Here is a 24,102-nt window from a genome sequence, read left to right on the forward strand (position 1 = left end):
TAGACAGACGGACGGGTGGCGTCGGCTGGCCGTTCCTTGGCAACCGTACATATGTTTAATGTGTTGGGGAATGTAGTAATTTCAAAAAAATTCCTACGCACACGCAAGATCATGGTGATGCATAACAACGAGAGGGGAGAGTGTTGTCCACGTACCCTCGTAGACCGTAAGCGGAAGCGTTATGAGAACGCGGTTGATGTAGTCGTGCGTCTTCATGATCCGACCGATCCAAGTACCGAACGTACGGCACCTCCGAGTTTAGCACACGTTGAGCTCGTTGACGTCCCACGAACTCCGATCCAGTAGAGCTTCACGGGAGAGTTCTGGCAGCACGACGGCGTGATGACGATGATGATGTTGCTACCGACGCAGGGCTTCGCCTAAGCACCGTTACAATATGACCGAGGTGGATTATGGTGGAGGGGGCACCGCACATGGCTAAAAGATCAACTGATCAACTTGTGTGTCTATGGGGTGCCACCCTCCCCCGTATATAAAGGAGTGGAGGAGGGGGAGGGCCGGCCCTCTCTAGGCGCGCCCCAAGGGGAGTCCTACTCCCACCGGGAGTAGGATTCCCCCCCTTCCAAGAGGAGGAGTAGGAGGGAAGGAAGGAGGAGAGAGGGGGAAGGAAAAAGGGGGGCGCCGCCCCCTTCCTTGTCCAATTTGGACTAGGGGGGAGGGGGCGCGCGGCCTGCCCTGGCCGCCCCTCCTCTTCTCCACTAAGGCCCATAAGGCCCATTATACTCCCCGGGGGGTTCCGGTAACCCCCCGGCACTCCGGTATTTGTCCAAACTTGCCCGGAACCTTTCTGAAGTCCAAACATAGTCGTCCAATATATCGATCTTTATGTCTCGACCATTTCGAGACTCCTCTTCATGCCCGTGATCATATCCGGGACTCCGAACTACCTTCGGTACATCAAAACATAAAAAATCATAATACCAATCGTCACAGAACTTTAAGCGTGCGGACCCTACGGGTTCGAGAACTATGTAGACATGACCAAGACACGTCTCCGGTCAATAACCAATAGCGGAACCTGGATGCTCATATTGGCTCCTACATATTTTACGAAGATCTTTATCGGTCAAACCGCATAACAACATACGTTGTTCCCTTTGTCATCGGTATGTTACTTGCCCGAGATTTGATCGTTGGTATCTCAATACCTAGTTCAATCTCGTTACCGGCAAGTCTCTTTACTCGTTCCGTAATACATCATCCCGCAACTAACTCATTAGTTGCATTGCTTGCAAGGCTTATAATGATGTGCATTACCGAGAGGGCCCAGAGATACCTCTCCGACAACCGGAGTGACAAATCCTAATCTTGATCTATGCCAACTCAACAAGTACCACCGGAGACACCTGTAGAGCACCTTTGTAATCACTCAGTTACGTCGTGACGTTTGGTAGCACACAAAGTGTTCCTCCGGTATTCGGGAGTTGCATAATCTCATAGTCATAGGAACATGTATAAGTCATTAAGAAAGCAATAGCAATATACTGAACGATCAAATGCTAAGCTAACGGAATGGGTCAAGTCAATCACATCATTCTCTAATGATGTGATCCCATTAATCAAATGACAACTCATGTCTATGGTTAGGAAACTTAACCATCTTTGATTCAACGAGCTAGTCAAGTAGAGGCATACTAGTGACACTCTGTTTGTCTATGTATTCACACATGTACTATGTTTCCGGTTAATACAATTCTAGCATGAATAATAAACATTTATCATGATATAAGGAAATATAAATAACAACTTTATTATTGCCTCTAGGGCATATTTCCTTCAGCCTCCCACTTGCACTAGAGTCAATAATCTAGTTCACATCGCCATGTGATTTAACACCAATAGTTCACATCACCATGTGATTAATATCCATAGTTCACATCGCCATGTGGCCAACACTCAAAAGGTTTACTAGAGTCAGTAATCTAGTTCACATCGCCATGTGATTAACACCCAAAGAGTACTAAGGTGTGATCATGTTTGCTTGTGAGAGAATTTTAGTCAACGGGTCTGCCAAATTCAGATCCGTATGTATTTTGCAAATTTCTATGTCTACAATGCTCTGCACGGGGCTACATTAGCTAATTGCTCCCAATTTCAATATGTATCCAGATTGAGACTTAGAGTCATCTGGATCAGTGTCAAAACTTGCATCGACGTAACCCTTTACGACGAACCTTTTGTCACCTCCATAATCGAGAAACATATCCTTATTCTACTAAGGATAATTTTGACCGCTGTTCAGTGATCTACTTCTAGATCACTATTGTACTCCCTTGCCAAACTCAGTATAGGGTATACAATAGATCTGGTACACAGCATGGCATACTTTATAGAACCTATGGCTGAGGCATAGGGAATGACTTTCATTCTCTTTCTATCTTCTGCCGTGGTCTGGCTTTGAGTCTTACTCAATTTCACACCTTGTAACACAGGCAAGAACTCTTTCTTTGACTGTTCCATTTTGAACTACTTCAAAATCTTGTCAAGGTATGTACTCATTGAAAAAACTTATCAAGCGTCTTGATCTATCTCTATAGATCTTGATGCTCAATATGTAAGTAGCTTCACCGAGGTCTTTCTTTGAAAAACTCCTTTCAAGAACTCCTTTATGCTTTCCAGAAAATTCTATATTATTTCCGATCAACAATATGTCATTCACATATACTTATCAGAAATGCTGTAGTGCTCCCACTCACTTTCTTGTAAATACAGGCTTCACCGCAAGTCTGTCTAAAACTATATGCTTTGATCAACTCATCAAAGCGTATATTCCAACTCCGAGATGCTTGCACCAGTCCATAGATGGATCGCCGGAGCTTGCACATTTTGTTAGCACCTTTAGGATCGACAAAACCTTCTGGTTGCATCATATACAACTCTTCTTTGAGAAATCCATTAAGGAATGTAGTTTTGACATCCATTTGCCAGATTTCATAAAATGTGGCAATTTGCTAACATGATTCGGACAGACTTAAGCATCGCTACGAGTGAGAAAATCTCATCATAGTCAACACCTTGAACTTTGTCAAAACCTTTTTCGACAAGTCTAGCTTTGTAGATAGTAACACTACTATTAGCGTCCGTCTTCCTCTTGAAGATCCATTTCTTTTCTATGGCTTGCCGGTCATCGGGCAAGTCAACCAAAGTCCACACTTTGTTCTCATACATGGATCCCATCTCAGATTTCATGGCCTCAAGCCATTTCGCGGAATATGGGCTCATCATCGCTTCCTCATAGTTCGTAGGTTCGTCATGGTCAAGTAACATGACCTCTAGAACAGGATTACCGTACCACTCTGGTGCGGATCTTACTCTGGTTGACCTACGAGGTTCGGTAGTAACTTGATATGAAGTTACATGATCATCATCATTATCTTCCTCACTAATTGGTGTAGGAGTCACAGGAACATATTTCTATGATGAAGTACATTCCAATAAGGGAGCAGGTACAGTTACCTCATCAAGTTCTACTTTCCTCCCACTCACTTCTTTCGAGAGAAACTCCTTCTCTAGAAAGGATCCATTCTTAGCAACGAATGTCTTGCCTTCGGATCTGTGATAGAAGGTGTACCCAACTGTCTCCTTTGGGCATCCTATGAAGACACATTTCTCCGATTTGGGTTTGAGCTTATCAGGATGAAACTTTTTCACATAAGCATCACAACCCCAAACTTTAAGAAACGACAACTTTGGTTTCTTGCCAAACCACAGTTCATATGGTGTCGTCTCAACAGATTTAGATGGTGCCCTATTTAACGAATGTAGATGTCTCTAATGCATAACCCAAAACGATAGTGGTAAATCGGTAAGAGACATCATAGACCATATCTAATAAATTACGGTTACGATGTTCGGACACACCATTACGTTGTCGTGTTCCAGGTGGCGTGAGTTGAGAAACTATTTCGCATTGTTTCAAATGAAGACCAAACTCATAACTCAAATATTCTACTCCACGATCAGATCGTAGAAACTTTATTTTCTTGTTATGATGATTTTCCACTTCACTCTAAAATTATATGAACTTTTCAAATGTTTTAGACTTATGTTTCATCAAGTAGATATACCCATATCTGCTCAAATCATCTGTGAAGGTCAGAAAATAACGATACCCGCCGCGAGCCTCAACACTCATCGGATCGCATACATCCGTATGTATTATTTCCAATAAGTCAGTTGCTCGCTCCATTGTTCCGGATAACGGAGTCTTAGTCCTCTTGCCCATGAGGCATGGTTCGCAAGCATCAACTAATTCATAATCAAGTGATTCCAAAAGCCCATCAGCATGGATTTTCTTCATGCGCTTTACACCAATATGACCTAAACGGCAGTGCCACAAATAAGTTGCACTATCATTATTAACTTTGCATCTTTTGGCTTCAATATTATGAATATGTGTATCACTACAATCGAGATCCAACAAACCATTTTCATTGGGTGTATGACCATAGAAGGTTTTATTCATGTAAACAGAACAACAATTATTCTCTAACTTAAATGAATAACCATATTGCAGTAAACATGATCAAATCATATTCATGCTCAAAGCAAACACCAAATAACACTTATTTAGGTTCAACACTAATCCCGAAAGTATAGGGAGTGTGCGATGATGATCATATCAATCTTGGAACTACTTCCAACACACATCGTCACCTCGCCCTTAACTAGTTTCTATTCATTCTGCAACTCCCGTTTCGAGTTACTACTCTTAGCAACTGAACCAATATCAAATGCCGAGGGGTTGCTATAAACACTATTAAAGTACACATCAATAACATGTATATCCAATATACCTTTGTTCACTTTGCCATCCTTCTTATCCGCCAACTATCTAGGGCAGTTCCACTTCCAGCGACCATTTCCTTTGCAGTAGAAGCACTCAGTTTCAGGCTTGGGTCTAGCTTTGGGCTTCTTCACGGGAGTGGCAACTTGTTTGTCATTCTTTCTTGAAGTTCCCTTTCTATTCCTTTGCCCTTTTCTTGAAACTAGTGGTCTTGTAAACCATCAACGTTTGATGCTCTTTCCTGATTTCTACCTTCACCGATTTCAACATCGCGAAGAGCTCGGGAATTACTTTCGTCATCCCTTGCATATTATAGTTCATCACAAAGTTCTAGTAACTTGGTGATAGTGACTAGAGAACTTTGTCAATTACTATCTTATCTAGAAGATTAACTCCCACTTGATTCAAGCAATTGTAGTACCCAGACAATGTGAGCACATGCTCACTGGTTGAGCTATTCTCCTCCATCTTGTAGGCAAAGTACTTGTCAAAGGTCTCATACCTTTTGACATGAGCATGAGTCTGAAATACTAATTTCAACTCATGGAACATCTCATATGCTCCATGGCGTTTCAAAAACGTCTTTGAAGCCCCGATTCTAAGCTGTAAAGCATGGTGCACTAAACTATCAAGTAGTCATCATATCGAGCTTTGCCAAACGTTCATAATGTCTGCATTTGCTCCTGCAATCGGTCTGTCACCTAGCGGTGCATCAAGGACAATTCTTCTGTGCAGCAATGAGGATAATCCTCAGATCACGGATCCAATCCGCATCATTGCTACTAACATCTTTCAATTTAGTTTTCTCTAGGAACATATCAAAAATAAAACAGGGGAGCTAAACGTGAGCTATTGATCTACAACATAGATATGCTAATACTACCAGGACTAAGTTCATGATAAATTAAAGTTCAGTTAATCATATTACATAAGAACTCCCACTTAGATAGACATCCCTCTAATCATCTAAGTGATCACGTGATCCATATCAACTAAACCACGTCCGATCATCACGTGAGATGTAGTAGTTTTCAATGGTGAACATCACTATGTTGATCATATCTACTATATGATTCACGCTCGACCTTTCGGTCTCAGTGTTCCTAGGCCATATCTGCATATGCTAGGCTCGTCAAGTTTAACCTGAGTATTTCTGTGTGTGCAAAACTGGCTTGCACTCGTTGTATGTGAACGTAGAGCTTATCACACCCGATCATCACGTGGTGTCTCGGCACGATGAACTTTGGCAACGGTGCATACTCAGGGTGAACACTTGTACCTTGAAATTTAGTGAGAGATCATCTTATAATGCTACCGTCAATCAAAGCAGAATAAGATGCATAAAGGATAAACATCACATGCAATCAATATAAGTGATATGATATGGCCATCGTCATCTTGTGCCTTTGATCTCCATCTCCAAAGCACCGTCATGATCACCATTGTCACCGGCTTGACACCTTGATCTCCATCGAAGCATCGTTGTCGTCTCGCCAACTATTGCTACTACGACTATCTCTATCGCTTAGTGATAAAGTAAAGCAATTACAGGGTGATTGCATTGCATACAATAAAGCGACAACCATATGGCTCCTGCCAGTTGCCGATAACTCGGTTACAAAACATGATCATCTGATACAATAAAATTTAGCATCATGTCTTGACCATATCATATCACAGCATGCCCTGGAAAAACAAGTTAGACGTCCTCTACTTTGTTGTTGCAAGTTTTACGTGGCTGCTATGGGCTGAGCAAGAACCGGTCTTACCTACGCATCAAAACCACAACGATATTTCGTCAAGTTAGTGCTGTTTTAAGATTCACAAGGACTGGGCGTAGTCACACTCGGTTCAACTAAAGTTGGAGAAACTGACACCCGCCCGCCACCTGTGTGCAAAGCACGTCGGTAGAACCAGTCTCGCGTAAGCGTACGCGTAATGTCGGTCCGGGCCGCTTCATCCAACAATACCACCGAATCAAAGTATGACATGCTGGTAAGCAGTATGACTAGTATCACCCACAACTCACTTGTGTTCTACTCGTGCATATAACATCTACGCATAAACCTGGCTCGGATGCCACTGTTGGGGAACGTAGTAATTTCAAAAAAATTCCTACGCACACGCAAGATCATGGTGATGCATAGCAACGAGAGGGGAGAGTGTTGTCCACGTACCCTCGTAGACCGTAAGCGGAAGCGTTATGATAACACGGTTGATGTAGCCATACGTCTTCATGATCCGACCGATCCAAGTACCGAACGCACGGCACCTCCGAGTTCAGCACACGTTCAGCTCGGTGACGTCCCACGACCTCCGATCCAGCAGAGCTTCACGGAAGAGTTCCGTCAGCACGACAGCGTGATGATGGTGATGATGTTGCTACCGACGCAGGGCTTCACCTAAGCACTGCTACGATATGACCGAGGTGGATTATGGTGGAGGGGGGCACCGCACACGGCTAAAAGATCAACTGATCAACTTGTGTGTCTATGGGGTGCCCCCTCCCCCGTATATAAAGGAGTGGAGGAGGGGGAGGGCCGGCCCTCTCTAGGCGCGCCCCAAGGGGAGTCCTACTCCCACCGGGAGTAGGATTCCCCACCTTCCAAGAGGAGGAGTAGGAGGGAAGGAAAAAGGGGGGCGCCGCCCCCCCTTCCTTGTCCAATTCGGACTAGGGGGGAGGGGGCGCGCCGCCTGCCCTGGCCGCCCTCCTCTTCTCCACTATGGCCCATAAGGCCCATTATACTCCCCGGGGGGTTCCGGTAACCCCCCGGTATTCCAGTATTTGTCCGAACTTGCCCGGAACCTTTCCGAAGTCCAAACATAGTCGTCCAATATATCGATCTTTATGTCTCGACTATTTCGAGACTCCTCCTCATGTCCGTGATCATATCCGGGGCTCCGAACTACCTTCGGTACATCAAAACACAAAAACTCATAATACCAATCGTCACAGAACTTTAAGCGTGCGGATTGAGGGAGTCGTGGACTAAGGGGTCGTCGGGCGTCCGACCTGTTAGCCATGGGCCGGACTGATGGGCTGTGAAGATACGAAGACCGAAGACTGCACCCGTGTCCAGATGGGACTCTCCTTGGCGTGGAAGGCAAGCTTGGCGACCGAATATGTAGATTCTTTTCCTTTGTAACCGACCTTGTGTAAACCTAGATCCTCCCGGTGTCTATATAAACTGGAGGCCTTAGGCCGGAAAGGGACATGCTCATTACCTTAGTCGTACAGGCTAGACTTCTAGGGTTTAGCCATTACGATCTCGCAGTAGATCAACTCTTGTAATACTCATATTCATCAAGATCAATCAAGCAGGAAGTAGGGTATTACCTCCATAGAGAGGGCCCGAACCTGGGTAAACATCGTGTCCCCTGTCTCCTGTTACCATCGACCTTAGACGCACAGTTCGGGACCCCCTACCCGAGATTCGCCGGTTTTGACACCGACATTGGTGCTTTCATTGAGAGTTCCACTGTGCTGTCGACGAAAGGTTCGATGGCCCCTTCAATCATTGATAGTGACACTGTCCAAGGAGAAACCTTCCTCCCCGGACAGATCTTTGTGTTCGGTGGCTTCACACTGCGGGCCAACTCATTTGGCCACCTGGAGCAGATCGATAGCTACGCCCCTGGCCACCAGGTCAGATTCGGGAGTTTGAACTACGTTGCGGACATCCGTGGAGATCTGATCCTCGCCGGATTCGAGACCGCGGCGACTGCTCCCGGTCACCTTGACGAACATGACCTAAATCTGTCGTCAGACCACTTCCAGGAGATAGCTCCTGTGACCACACCGGCCTTAGATCTAGAGCACACTGCGGCATCCAAGGATTGGAGGCTCAACCCCACCACAGAGGCCACAGATTCCTTGGCGTTGGAGCCGCACATGGACTTAACCTCACGCAATACTCGTGTCACCGGAACTCCGGACTCTTTTCCGGGTATAAGTTCCGAGCCATGTGAGTCCGCAGATACCGAACTTGATCACTTATTGATCTTCGAGTTTAGCGCCGCAGACATCTTCCAGCACTCGCCCTTGGGCGATGTGCTGAACTCATTAAAGAACTTGTCCTTGACGGGGGACTCACAGCCGAACTATGTATGGTTCGAACTAGAAGCTGATGATGGGGAATTTTGCTTCCCACCCGCCACCCACTTCATAGCCACTGTCGAAGACTTAACCGACGTGCTTGACTATGACTCTGAAGACATCGACGGTATGGATGACGATGACGGAGACGAGGAGGCCCAAAACCCGCCGTTCTCTGGACGATGGACGACCACTTCCTCGCATGACGTCTACATGGTAGATACGCCGAAAAATAATAACGACGATGACAAAGAGGATCCAGCTGAGGATAAACCTCCCGAGAAACAGCAAAAACATCGGCATCTTCGGCGCCGCTCTAAGTCACGTCGTCCTAAAAACAGCAATACCGGCACCGGAGAAAATAATACTCCGGACGATGCCGAAAACAATGAAGACCCTGCTGAGGTCACATCCGAGCAGGAGGATCAAGAACACGGGCAAAATAGCCCCAACGAACAGGCCAGGACCAATGACTCGGAGGACGGTAGTTATCATCCGCTCTCTGAGGATGAGGAAAGCCTCGACAACGAAGATTTTATCGTGCCCGAGGAACCCCTCGAGCAGGAGCGCTTCAAGCGCCAGCTAATAGCCACCGCAAGGAGCCTGAAAAAGACACAGCAGCAGCTTCAAGCTGACCAAGATCTGCTCATTGACAGATGGACCGATGTCCTGACAGCCGAAGAATACGACCTCAGACACCCAGCGAAGAGTTACCCAAAGCGAAGGTTGCTACCTCAGTTCGATGAAGAGGCGCTGGAGTCCATACCTCCCTCGCGTAACGCGGCCGACCGAACACTATGCGGTAAGGACAGTGCGGTGGATCGACCACCTCGTGGTCGGGACAGAGCGGCAATTCAAGCCGAACAGCCCACCCGCTGCCATGGAAAAATAGAGACAACACAGTTCGGGGTCATACATACGACCTCCGGCAAACCCTGGGCAGCAGAGCAGGACATACAAGATCGATCTACGAATCGGGAGGACGTGCCTCGACACGCGACGACGGCTACCTACTCGGACATGACAAACCTAGTCACGCTCGAGCCGATAACCATGGACGGACTCCATCGGAGCTACGTCGCGACGCGGCCCGATATAGAGGCGCCGCACACCCTCTTTGCTTCACTGATGAAGTAATGGATCATGAATTCCCAGAAGGGTCCAAACCCATAAACATCGAATCATATGATGGAACAACCAATCCCGCGGTATGGATCGAGGATTTTATTCTCCACATCCACATGGCCCGCGAGGATGATCTTCACACCATCAAATACCTCCCACTAAAACTCAAAGGGCCAGCTCGGCACCGGCTAAACAGACTGCCTGAAAATTCTATTGGCAGCTGGGAGGACATTGAAGAAGCTTTCCTCGACAACTTCCAAGGTACATATGTTCGGCCGCCAGACGCCGATGACTTAAGTCACATAGTTCAACAGCCCGGGGAGTCAGCCAGGAAATTCCGGACTAGGTTCCTAACTAAAAAGAACCAGATCGTCGATTGTCCGGATGCAGAAGCCCTAGTGGCCTTTAAACATAGCATCCACGACGAATAGCTCGCCCGCCACCTCGGCCAAGAAAAGCCGAAATCTATGGCCGCCCTCACGGCCCTCATGACCCGCTTTTGTGCGGGTGAGGACAGCTGGCTGGCTCGTAGTAAAAATACGGCCAGCGAGGCAGGCCCCTCCGAGGCCAAAAACAGCAACATCAAGCTCCGACACAGCAGACACAAACGCTGAAGCAATGGCTATAGCACCGATGAAACTGCTGTAAACGCCGGATTCAACGGCTCCAAGTCCGGTCAACGGAAAAAGCCGTATCAAAGAAACAATCAGGGACCATCTAGCATGGACCGCATACTTGACTGTCCGTGCCAAATTCATGGCACCCCGCACAAACCAGCCAACCATACCAACAGAGACTGCTGGGTTTTTAAGCAAGCCGGCAAGTTAAACGCCGAGAATAAGGAAAAGGGATCGCAGAGCGAGGACGACGACGAGGAGCCCCTGTAGCCAACCACAGGGGGACAGAAGAAGTTCGCCCCCAAGTCAAAACGGTGAACATGATATACGCTACATGCATCCCCAAAAGGGAGCGCAAGCGCGCACTAAGGGACATTTATGCGATAGAGCCAGTCGCCCCGAAATTCAACCAATGGTCATCATGCCTGATCACTTTTGATCGTCGGGATCATCCGACCAGTATTCGGCACGGCGGATTAGCCGCACTAGTCCTAGACCCAATCATCGACGGATTCCACCTAACGCGAGTCCTCATGGACGGTGGCAGTAGCCTCAATCCGCTCTATCAGGACACAGTACGCAAAATGGGCATTAACCCATCACGGATCAAACCCACAAGGACTACCTTTAAAGGAGTCATACCAGACGTAGAGGCCCGCTGTATGGGCTCAGTCACAATAGAGGTTGTCTTCGGATCTCCGGATAACTTCTGAAGCGAGGAGTTAATCTTCGATATCGTCCCCTTTCGCAGCGGCTATCACGCACTGCTCGGACGAACCGCATTTGCTCGATTCAATGCGGTACCTCACTACGTTTATCTTAAGCTTAAGATGCCCGGACCACGTGGCGTCATAACAATCAATGGAAATACGGAACGCTCCCTCCGTACTGAGGAGCACACAACGGCCTTGGCAGCAGAAATACAGCGCGTCCTCTTCCAGCAGAACCTTAGTTCAGCGGCCAAACCCCTGGAGACTATTAAACGAGTCCGGACTATTCTGCAGCAAGACAGCCTGGCTCGTCAAGAGCTCAATTAGCAAATTGGCCTCGGTTCCAGTCGCGATCAAACAACATCATTCGTACCGCGCGTACATAACTACGCACTCAAAATCCCATGGGTATTGACGGAGGCATAGCTAGCTCGCGATCCACAGCGCAGCTCGACCGACCCTCGGATTAGCACACACTCACCTTTCTGTTTCATTTCAGATTTTTTCTCTTTTCGAGGTTTCTGCTAACAACCCATTTGTCGGACACACCAAGGAGGCAAGGAGCTTTGGCGTACAAGGGAATCCCCAGGTGGTCTCTGCTAACGATTGCTATACCTATTTTACATACCCCCACGCAGCTCGCTCTTGGTCATGGCATGTTAAATAGCCTTACTTGCTTATCGCATTTCTTGTACAAGTACGCCTCGACATATTAATCACATTACAATGGTACATTAATGGTAGCATCAGCTTATTACTTGATTCTCTCCTTGCCTTTGTATTTATTACTCATCGGACCCATACACTCTGGTACGTATCACTTCGCCAGGGGCTTCATCACGCCCCGCAGTACGGCAATAAAGTCCGAACACTTTTTATAGTATGGTTCGGCACCCCGAACTTATAGCATTATATGCATCGGCTCCGAATCATGTCTTTGGTCAATAGTTGGGTTGCCCGGCTCTTGTGCTTACTACCTTACGTTCCGCTATATCGGCTAGGGTAGTAAAGGGAGAACTACTGGGATTGTGTCCCGGTTCTTCCGGACGAGCACCTCAGTAGAGAAAGCCGAAAACTGACTGTCATGATGCAGCGAGAGCTGGTCAGCTGTTCGAGAGGTTTCAAATCCTTAGAGATTTTTTCTGCTTTATGCGAGGAATCGGTTTTTATCCGATCAGGCGTGTATAGCGCCCCTAGCTCGGTCTTCTTAATACCAGGGGCTTCGCCAAGATTCTTATTGTCAAACCCCTATGGCACGTGAGGGCGATAAAAGCCGTATAGTCCGATTGCCTTGTTCGTTGTGCTAAACACCTCCTTTAAGGACCAGAATGTGGAGTAAAGAGTGTTTAGATTTATCCCGAACACCCGCGTAGTATCTACGTGGGGGCAGAAGCCGACAACTGGTTAACCCTCAGATTACATAAACAGCCGCACATGAGGTTAAATTTTAAGAGTCACAAGCATTATATTACATAACGACCCCGTTTCATGTTACAAGACAGGATAACATGAAGGTTTTCATGGGAATATAACATCCTTCGCACATTGCTTTGCCACAAGGCGGGATCCCTCCAGGACACCATCAAAATATAGCTCGGGTCAGCGGTGCTCCTTGCCCTCAGGCGGCCCTTAGGTCATCAGCTTCTTGGCATCCATCTTCACCCAGTGCATCTTGACGCGGGCGAAGGCCATCCGTGCACCTTCCATGCAGACCGACCGCTTTATGACTTGAAGCCGCAGGCAGGCACTAACAAACCGCTTCACAAGTCCGAAGTAGCTACTAGGCATAGGCTCGGCAGGCCATAGCCAGTCTATTAGGTCCTTCATGGCTAGCTCGGCCGCCTTGGGCAGCTCGACCAGCTGTTTCAGCTGGTCGCTGAAGGGCACCGGATGTTCTGGTCCGAGGTATTGAGACCAGAACAGTTTCTCCAAAGAACTCCCTTCTTCGGCTCGATAGAACTCGACAGCATCCGATATGCTGCGCAGCAAATCCGTAAACGCCCCTGGAGAGCTCCAAATTCGGGTAAGTAAAAGGAACCTTTCCTTCACAGACTTGCTTTGCATAATGAAAGCCTTACCCTCTGCAATCTTCTTGGTTGCCTGGATTTCCTGGAGAGCGCTCTGGGCTTCGGCTCGGGCATCTCATGCGCTCTGGCGGGCCTTCGCAAGTTCGGACGCTTGCGTCTTAGAATCACGCTCCAATGACTCGTACTTCTTGACGGCATCCTGGAGCTCTTGCTGGACCTCGCCGACCCGGGCTTTGTGCTTCTCGCGCACAGCGTGCTCCTTGGCCGCTTTGTCCTCGGCCTCGGCTAACGCCTTCTTGAGGGCCGCCACCTCAGTCGTGGCCGCTAACAAAATTCATGACACTTTAGTCAGTATGAAGCATTCATCCTTCCTAAAATATACGCGCAGGTTACTGCATACCTTGGCTGTCCTCTAGCTGCTTCTTTATGAGGCCGAGCTCTTCATTGGCCCGCTCCAGGCTCTGCTTCAGGCTGGAGACCTCCGCACTATGAGCGGCAGCAGCCAGCAGCGACGCCTACTTATTCACATAGACATATTATGTTAGACTCCTGCAAAAATTGTTTTGATCCTCTATTCAGCTTTTTCTTTCCGAACACCGAACAGAACATCAGGGGCTACTGTCTACACTATGAAATTCTTTCTATGATTATTACCTCAAAGCCTGTTAAAAGGCTAGCGCAGACCTGGGTCAGTTCGCTTTTGGCGGACTGAACCTTTTCGATCACCGTACCCATAAGGGAACGGTGTTCATCCACCATGGAGGCGCCTCGCAGTGCTTCCAGCAGATTATCTGGTGCCTCTGTTTGGACAGAGGTCACCGGCGGAACAGGCACGCCTCCTCCTTTCGGGGAAGGCCGTTCGCTGAACTCCGGAGCCGTGTAGGTCTCCGGAATGACATCTGGCTGGGGGCCGAATGGAACTTGGCCCCCATTGCCAGTCACCAGGGGGGCTTTTTCCCCCATGTGTCCGGCGGCCGAGGAGTCATCCTCGGGCGCCACCCTGACGATCTCCGGAACCTCCTCCCGGCCTAGGACGGTCCTTTGGGACACCACCTCGTCATCACCCTTTGGCGAGACAGAGTGAGCGGGCGGCGGTGACATGCTAGCCATCTCATTTGAGTCTAGCGAACCCTCAGTTGAGGATCGCGGGGAGCTATCGCGGGCCGGACTGCAATGGCACAATTTAAACATATTAATATTACAAAGCGGAAAGGCCAGGCATCTGATGTGCATAAGATTTGGGGTACTTACGAGGTTGCCCGAGGCTTGGCCGGGGGCATTCACTCCGGACTGCTATTGACATCCCACGCGGAGTTATCCGCAAGGGAGCTCTTCCCCCTCTTGGGTGCCTTCGCCTCCAGATTTGTGGCGCCCCCCTTTTCTTCCTTCCCCTCTCAGGGGGAGATGCTTTCTTCCTCCTCCTCGCTGTCGTCTTCGGCGGCCAAAGAGTCAGTCTCGTCTTCAGACGACATGTCCAAAGCACCCTTTCGGCGAAGGCCACTTCTGGTCCCTTTGGCCGTCTTCTTGGCCTTCTTCTCCGGCACATCATAAGGCGCCGAAAACAGCATCTTCGTCAGGAGTGGGGTTTCTTCATCTTCGGGTAGCGGAGCTGGACAGTGAATCCGCCCCGCTATGTCGGTCTAGGCCTAAAAGAAATTGATAGGAAGGTTTAGACTCCTCCCTCAAAATATGCCAGCAAAGGTTATACCTTGAAAACATGAAAGAACTTACTGAATTAGCCTGGCGCTTTAAGCTAAGCCCACGATCCTTGGTCGAGGGCGGTGGTGTCTCACCGGCCTTAAAGAGCACTTTCCAGATATCTTCGTGCATCGTGGCGAAGAGCTCTAGCAGCATCTGGTGCTTGGCCGGATCGAACTCCCACAAATAGTAGGTCCTGCGTTGGCATGGAAGGATCCGGCGAATGAGCATAACCTGGATCACGTTGACAAGTTTGATCTTCTTGGTTATCATGTTCTGGACGCACGTCTGGAGCCCAGTCAGCTCGTTCGGAGAACCCCAGGCGAGGCCCTTCTCTTGCCAGGAGGTGAGCCGCATCGGAACTCCAGATCGGAATTCGGGGGCCGCCGCCCAGTTGGTATCGCGCGGCTCGGTGATGTAGAACCACCCCGACTGTCACCCCTTCACCGTCTCCACAAAGGAGCCTTCGAGCCAGGTGACATTGGGCATCTTGCCCACCATGGCACCTCCGCACTCAGCTTGTTGGCCGCTCACCACCTTCGGTTTCACATTGAAGGTCTTCAGCCACAGGCCGAAGTGAGGTGGGATGCGGAGAAAGGCCTCGCACACGACTATAAATGCCGAGATGTTGAGGATAGAGTTGGGGGCTAGATCATGGAAGTCTAGCCCGTAGTAAAACATCAGTCCGCGGACAAACATGTGGAGAGGGAATCCCAGCCCGCGGACGAAATGCGCGAGAAACACCACCCTCTCATGAGGCTCGGGGGTAGGGATGATCTGTCCCTTGGCCAGGAGGCGGTGAATGATCTCCTTGGACAGGTATCCGGCCTCTCGGAGTTCCATGGTATCTCTCTTCTTAACGGAGGAGGCCATCCACTTGCCTCCAGCTCCGGATCCGGACATGGTTGGAGCGCTTTCTCGGGCGGGGAAAGCTAGAGCTTGGGCGCTAGAGCTCATGATTGGATGGGCAGAGGAAGGAGATGGCGTAGGTGAATGAGGGCGAATCCTTATCCCCTTATAAAGGCCGAATGTCAAACGCCTCCCCACTCGCCCTAAAACTCGCCTATTCCCAAGGGCTGTGTAAACGGCACGGTTGGGTTACCCATACTCGTATTGATGAGAATCCCGCAATAAGGGGACACGATCTCTGCTTCGACAAGACGTGCCAATGGCAACCGCGTCTCGAAACGTGGAAAGGCAGAACAAAATGGTCCGAAATTATGACCGGACAGGCGTGATGTCACGTTGTAAAAAGTTGTCAGCGGATTGGACCCGTGAAATATTATATTCTCTCTGCGGTTGTGTGTGCTGTGTGTTACAGGTCCGGATACAATCATCACGTCTGGAGACTATCTTGGAGTTCGGAAAGAAGGGAACCCGCCTTGCAATGCCGAAGACAAATCTGCGCGCCGGACTCCTCGTCATTGAAGCCAGGTTCAGGGGCTACTGAGGGAGTCCTGGACTAAGGGGTCCTCGGGCGTCTGACCTGTTAGCCATGGGCCGGATTGATGGGCTGTAAAGATATGAAGACCGAAGACTGCACCCGTGTCCGGATGGGACTCTCCTTGGCGTGGAAGGCAAGCTTGGCGACCTAATATGTAGATTCTTTTCCTTTGTAACCGACCTTGTGTAAACCTAGATCCTCTCGGTGTCTATATAAACCGGAGGCCTTAGTCCGGAAAGGGAGATGCTCATTACCTTAGTCGTACAGGCTAGACTTCTAGGGTTTAGCCATTACGATCTCGCGGTAGATCAACTCTTGTAATACTCATATTCATCAAGATCAATCAAGCAGGAAGTAGGGTATTACCTCCATAGAGAGGGCCCGAACCTGGGTAAACATCGTGTCCCCTGTCTCCTGTTACCATCGACCTTAGACGCACAGTTCGGGACCCCCCTACCCGAGATCCGCCGGTTTTGACACCGACACGGACCCTACGGGTTCGTGAACTATGTAGACATGACCAAGACACGTCTCCGTCCAATAACCAATAGCGGAACCTGGATGCTCATATTGGCTCCTACATATTCTACGAAGATCTTTATTGGTCAAACCGCATAACAACATACGTTGTTCCCTTTGTCATCGGTATGTTACTTGCCCGAGATTCGATCGTCGGTATCTCAATACCTAGTTCAATCTCGTTACCGGCAAGTCTCTTTACTCGTTCCGTAATACATCATCCCGCAACTAACTCATTAGTTGTATTGCTTGCAAGGCTTATAGTGATGTGCATTATCGAGAGGGCCCAGAGATACCTCTCCGACAATCGGAGTGACAAATCCTAATCTTGATCTATGCCAACTCAACAAGTACCATCGGAGACACCTGTAGAGCACCTTTATAATCACCCAGTTACGTTGTGACGTTTGGTAGCACACAAAGAGTTCCTCCGGTATTCGGGAGTTGCATAATCTCATAGTCATAGGAACATGTATAAGTCATGAAGAAAGGAATAGCAATATACTAAATGATCAAATGCTAAGCTAACGGAATGGGTCCAGTCAATCACATCATTCTCTAATGATGTGATCCCGTTAATCAAATGACAACTCATGTCTATGGTTAGGAAACTTAACCATCCTTGATTCAACGAGCTAGTCAAGTAGAGGCATACTAGTGACACTCTGTTTGTCTATGTATTCACACATGTACTAAGTTTCCGGTTAATACAATTCTAGCATGAATAATAAACATTTATCATGATATAAGGAAATATAAATAACAACTTTATTATTGCCTCTAGGGCATATTTCCTTCATAATGTAGGCAGGCAGACGGACGGGCTTTCGTTTGAAAGCGATGCATCCGCATGCACTGGAAGCGGCAAGGGCGACGCTCTTGGCCGGCAAGCTACTTCAATGCCGGAGCGTTGTCAGAGGTCGCATCGCTCTGAGCCGGCATGAATGCGGCACTGATGCTCTGGAGCAGCGCTGACCTTTTCGGGTGGAATGAGTGTGGGCTCTCGAGAGGGTTTTTTGGCGGGCCACGGCAGACGGACGTCCGCGTGACAACGATTCAGACGCCTGCAAAGCCCCCTTGTTTGTTTCCGGTTTACGGGAAAAAGTACGTCCGGACCGGTCGGCGAACCGATACAGGACTGTGTTGGACGGCAAAACATGTCTGGACCACGCGGTCCGGATGGTTGCGGGCTGTTTTAGTGTTGGTGTTGGAGATTGATACGTCTCCAACGTATCTATAATTTTTGATTGTTCCATGCTGTTATATTATCATTCTTGGATGTTTTACAATCATTTTAGAGCAACTTTATATCATTTTTTGGGACTAACCTATTGACATAGTGCCCAGTGCTAGTTGTTGTTTTTTGCTTGTTTTTTACTTCACAGAAAATCAATACCAAACGGAGTCCAAACGCAGCGAAAAATTTTGGAGAATTTTTCTGGACCAGAAGACACAAGATAGGCCGAAGAAGTACTAGAGGGGTGCCCCGAGGGGGGCACAACCTACCTGGGCGTGCCTGGGGGCCCAGGCGCGCCCTGGTGGGTTGTGCCCACCTCGGTGGCCTCCTGCACCGCCTCTTCGCTTTATAAATAACCCAATATTCCATAAACCCTAGGGGAGTCGACGAAAAACAATTCCAGCCGCCGCAAGTTCCAGAACCACCAGATCCAATCTAGAGACCATCACAAAGGGGTTCATCGTCCTCATGGGTGCCTATCCAATGATGCGTGAGTAGTTCATTGTAGACCTACGGGTCCGTAGTTAGTAGCTAGATGGCTTCCTCTGTCTCTCTTTTGATTCTCAATACAATGGTCTCTTGGAGATCTATTTGATGTAACTCTTTTTGTGGTGTGTTTGTTGGGATCCGATGAACTTTGAGTTTATGATCAGATCTATGTTTTTATCCGTGAAAGTTATTTGAGTCTTTTGATCTCTTATATGCATGATTACTTATAGCCTCATATTTTTTCTTCGAATCTTTGATTTAGTTAGGCCAACTAGATCGATTTTTCTTGCCATGGGAAGAGGTGCTTTGTTATGGGTTCGATCTTACGGTGCTTGATCCCTGTGACAGAAGGGGAACCGACACATATGTATTGTTGCTATTAAGGATAACACGATGGAGTCTATTTCTACATAAATAGATCTTGTCTACATCATGTCATCGTTCTTATTGCATTACTCCGTTTCTCCATGAACTTAATACACTAGATGCATGCTGGATAGCGGTCGATGTGTGGAGTAATAGTAGTAGATGCAGGCAGGAGTCGGTCTACGAATCTTGGACGTGATGCCTATATAATGATCATTTCCTGGATATCGTCATGGTTATTTGAAGTTCTATCAATTGCCCAACAGTAATTTGTTTACCCGCCGTATGCTATTTTTCTCGAGAGAAGCCACTAGTGAAATCTACGGCCCCCGGGTCTCTTCTTTATTATATTTGCCTTCGAGATCTATTTATATTTGCTTTTATTTCATATCTATTAATCCAAAAACACAAAAATACCTTGCTGCAATTTGTTGTTATTTATTTTATCTCGCGTTCCCGCGAGATCTATTTATCCAATCTACTACAATTTTACCTATGTTTTTACCCGTGAGGGATTGACAACCCCTCTCTTACGTCGGGTTGCAAGTATTTGTTCTTTGTGTGTAGGTATCGTTCACGTAGTGTTGCGTGATTATCCTACTGGTTCGATAACCTTGATCTCATCACTAAGGGAAATACCTACCGTAGTTGTGCTGCATCATCCCTTCCTCTTTAGGGAAATACCGACGTAGTTCGAGCCGCATCAAAAGGAATTTCTGGCGCCGTTGCCGGGGAGACATCATCAACATCTACTAGGTTCCTAATCACAAATCTCATCTCCTTGCAATTTACATTATTTTCCATTTGCCTCTTGTTTTCATCTCCCGCACTTCACAAAAATTTGCCGTTTTATTCGGCCTCTTTTTCGTTCGTCGTTTTTCTCGTCAGATCTCTTCTTTGCTTGTGTGCCATGTGTCTTCTATTTGCTTGCATCTTCGCTTGCTAAAAATCTCTTGATATGGATCCTCATCCACTTGCTAATCTTTTCAAAAGATCCAATTATGATGAACCAATCAATAGTGAATTGAGTTCACTAGTTTATCTTTATGAAGTTTTGCTTGAGATTTATGAATCTGAAAATTGTGATGTAGTGTTATACGAAGAAATTTATAAAGTGATTCATGATAGTCCCTTGAATGAAAAGCATGATTGCCATGATGTTATTATAAATTCTATTAATTTCAGTTGTGCTAGTGATATGCAAAACCCCAAGCTTGTGGATGCTTGTTTTGTTATGACCACTACTTATTGCAATGATCAGGGTGATAATGATTCTTATGATCTTGAAAATTTATTTAAGCCTCATGATGAATATGTTTGCGATAATATTGAAAGTGGGTTTGGAAGTGTGTCAACTCTAGGTAATAATGATCCCACTACCTTGGAGTATGTTCAATCTTATGAAATTTTTGATAAAAGTGGGCTTGGAGAGGTCATGACTTTATTTGATGATAATCCCACTATTTTGGACGAGTGTCAACTTTGCATGCATGTGGATCATGAAGAGAATATTTTATGTGATAGTTATATTCTTGAATTTGATTATAATCCTATGTGTAATTATTATGAGAGAGGAAAATATGATTTTAGTAATTTTCATGTTACTAAATTACCTCTCGTTATATTGAGATCGTTATTATTTCTTTCTTCTTGCTTGCATATGCTAGATATTTCTTGTCGTGATAATTTGTTTGCTTATAAAAGTCCTATGCATAGGAAGTATATTAGACTTAAATGTTTTTGTCATATGTTTCATAATGCTCTCTCTGTGTTTCAATTCTTATCTTTCGTGTGGGCATCGTTGAAATCTTAAGCTTATCTTAATGGCTATAAAGAAAGAGCTTGTTGGGAGGCAACCAAATGAATAAAATTTATTTTTGTCTTTTTCTTTCTGTTCTTGAGTGTTTTCACAATTATGCTACTGTTATGATTTTGTGTGTTTTTATGTTTTAATTAGTGTTTGTGCCAAGAAATGCCTTTGGGATCATGTTGGACGATAGTTGCCTTGATCTTGTTGAAAAACAGAAACTTTTGCGCCCAGTAAAATATTTTTTTTAAATCACAGAAGCGACGAAAAATTCTGAATTTTTTACACAAGATTGATATACAAAGCCCAGGTTGTCCTAATTTTTCAAAAAAATTGGAGTTACATAAGTATTGAAAGTTTTCAGATTGCTACAGACTGTTCTGTTTTTGATAGATTCTGTTTTCTTTGCATTGTGTGCTTATTTTGATGAATTTACGGACTCTTTCGGGGGGTTTGAGCCATAGAAAAGTTGTAATACAGTGGATATAATGCAGAAATAAAATATGAATGGGCTTGCAACAATACTTATAGTAGCGGTTTGCTTTCTTATACTAACGGATCTCACGAAGGTTTTGTTGAGTTTTGTGTGATTGAAGTTTTCAAGTTTTGGGTGAGATCACGATGGATGAAGGAATAAGGAGTAAGAATAGCCTAAGATTGGGGATGCCCATGGCATCCCAAGCTATTATCTAAAAGATAAGAAAGCAACTAAGCTTGGGGATGCCCGAGTGGCATCCCCTCTTTCTTCTAACGACCATCGATATTTTACTTGGAGCTATATTTTTATACGTCACATATCATGAGTTTTGCTTGGAGCGTCTTGTATGATATGAGTCTTTGCTTGTTTTTCTTTTTATTTTGTGTCATGAATCCTTGTTGGACACACCTATTTGAGAGAGGCAAAATTATGCTATGACTTGTTAGAATTGCTCTCTATGCTTCACTTAATCTTTTTGAGCTATGGAATTGCTCCAGTGCTTCACTTATATCTTTTTGAGCATGGTGTGCTTTGGTATTTTTGAAGAAATGCTCTCTTGCTTCACTTAGATTTGTTTGAGAGTTAGCAAATTTTTTAAAGAAATTCTCTCTTGCTTCACTTATATTATTTTGAGAGAAGAAAATTTTTATGTTCATGTTCTTCACTTAGATTTGTTTGAGCTATCAAAAGCAACATATGAAACTAGTCCCAAAGTGATAGATATTCAAGAGGAATATAATAAAAACTTTCATGAAGATCATTGGACAAAATAAACTTGATTCCTTGTAATAGTTTTGTGATATGATGATATAATATGTGAGTCATGTTGATGAGTAATTATGCTTTAGTAAGAATATTGGTGTTAAGGTTTGTGATTCCCTATGCAAGCACGAACGTCAATAGTTATGCAATGAAATTACATCCTACTTGTGGTGCATTATTCGGTGTTAGTTATGCTTAATGCTCGCTTATGAGATTTTTTGTTTCTTGGTTGGATGCTTCTCACTCTTTTGCTAGCCTTCATTTGCGCTAAGTATGATCACTACTTGTGCATCCAAAAAGCTTAAAACCAGTTTTACCATATGAGTCCACTATACCTACCTATATGCGGTACTCTTTTGCCGTTCTAAGAAAATTTGTATGTGCCATCTCTAATTTTAAAAATAAATTTCTCTTTTGTGTGCTCGTGCCGCTCATGAGACGGTAGGGGGTGGCTGATATTTTTCCATGCTGGATGTGTTATTCTCAAGATGAGTGTTTATTCACTTGTCATTGCACGAGAGTACGTCAAAGGTATTAGGGATGCCCAATCCCGAAATGAAAAAATGAATTTACTTTATGTCGTCAAATAATAAATTCCTTGGAAAGTGTTGGTATGGAAGGCACCCGTGAATACGGCTAGCCATGGAAAATGAAAGTATGGTGGAAAAAGGAATAAACTTTATTTTCTGTTTGGGAACCGCCTATGATATATCTAGCATGAAAAATATTGGGAACTACTCAATCGTTTTCATTGACAGGAAAAGCATGCCACCCAAAATGTTTTTATCTCTATCTTTTTGCTTTGAGCTCTGGCACCTCTACAAATCCCTACTTCCCTCCACGAAGGGCCTTTCTATTTACTTTATGCAATTTTTATTTTAATTGTCCATCTTCTCTTATAAAGCAGCAACTAAGGGGCACTATGATCGTACTTGAGCATTAGGTGTAGCTAATATGCGAGTGTGTTTCACGAATGGATCAATGATTGAGCATAATGGGCTAGGGATAACTTGCTTTAGTATTGATATTTTGAAAGACTTTGTTGCTTGTTGATATCCTTGAGTATTGAAATCTTCATGTCAAAACTAGACTATTGCTTTGAATCATGTAAAAGTCCGAATGTCCATGATATAAAGAAAACAATATGTGATGAACATGTTAGGCAGCATTCCAAATCAAAAATTCTGTTTATATCATTTACCTACTCGAGTATGTGCAGGAATTAAGCTTGGGGATGCTGATACGTCTCCAACGTATCTATAATTTTTGATTGTTCCATGTGTCGGTGTGGAGCGACACCTATGGGATCACAAGAATCCCTACTACGGTTGTCGGGGCGCGGGGTTGCAAGAAGAGCAGGATCAGTAGCCAGCACAAGAATCGTTTACCCAGGTTCGGGCCGCGAGGATGCGTAAAACCCTAGTCCTGCTTTGGTGGGTGTTTTCAGAGAGTTCTTGAGCTCTCGAACTAGCTGTGGTCAGTGCGTGGTTCGAAAGAGCCGAATCCTTCTCCAGTATGCCATGGGCCTCCTTTTATAGTCGGAAGGGGCAGCCACAGTGGCACACAGGAGGTGGAAAGGCATACAGTACCCTGAGCTTATCGCTCGTATTACAGGACAAGACACATTTAATGCGTAGCTTTGGTGTCCTCTTGCTTTATCGGGGACGGGGGCGAGGCCCGTCCCGTCCGTCGCCGCTCCTCCTCGCTTCGACACGCACCTCGGCCAGTGATGCGTGCGGTGCCATGTAGGCAGGCAGGCAGCTGAGGTGGCGTGGTGGTGGAGCCTTCATGAAGATCTGCATGCCGCCACGCAGGCGTTTGATGAGTTGGCCTGGGAGCGGCATGTTGCCACGCAGGTGCCTGCCCAGCTGGTTGGGCTGGCAGCTGCATGTGAACGGCGGTGGAAGCTTGGTTGACGTG

This window comes from Triticum aestivum, chromosome 4D (assembly GCF_018294505.1).
Source record: "Triticum aestivum cultivar Chinese Spring chromosome 4D, IWGSC CS RefSeq v2.1, whole genome shotgun sequence".
In the NCBI taxonomy this organism is placed as follows: domain Eukaryota; kingdom Viridiplantae; phylum Streptophyta; class Magnoliopsida; order Poales; family Poaceae; genus Triticum; species Triticum aestivum.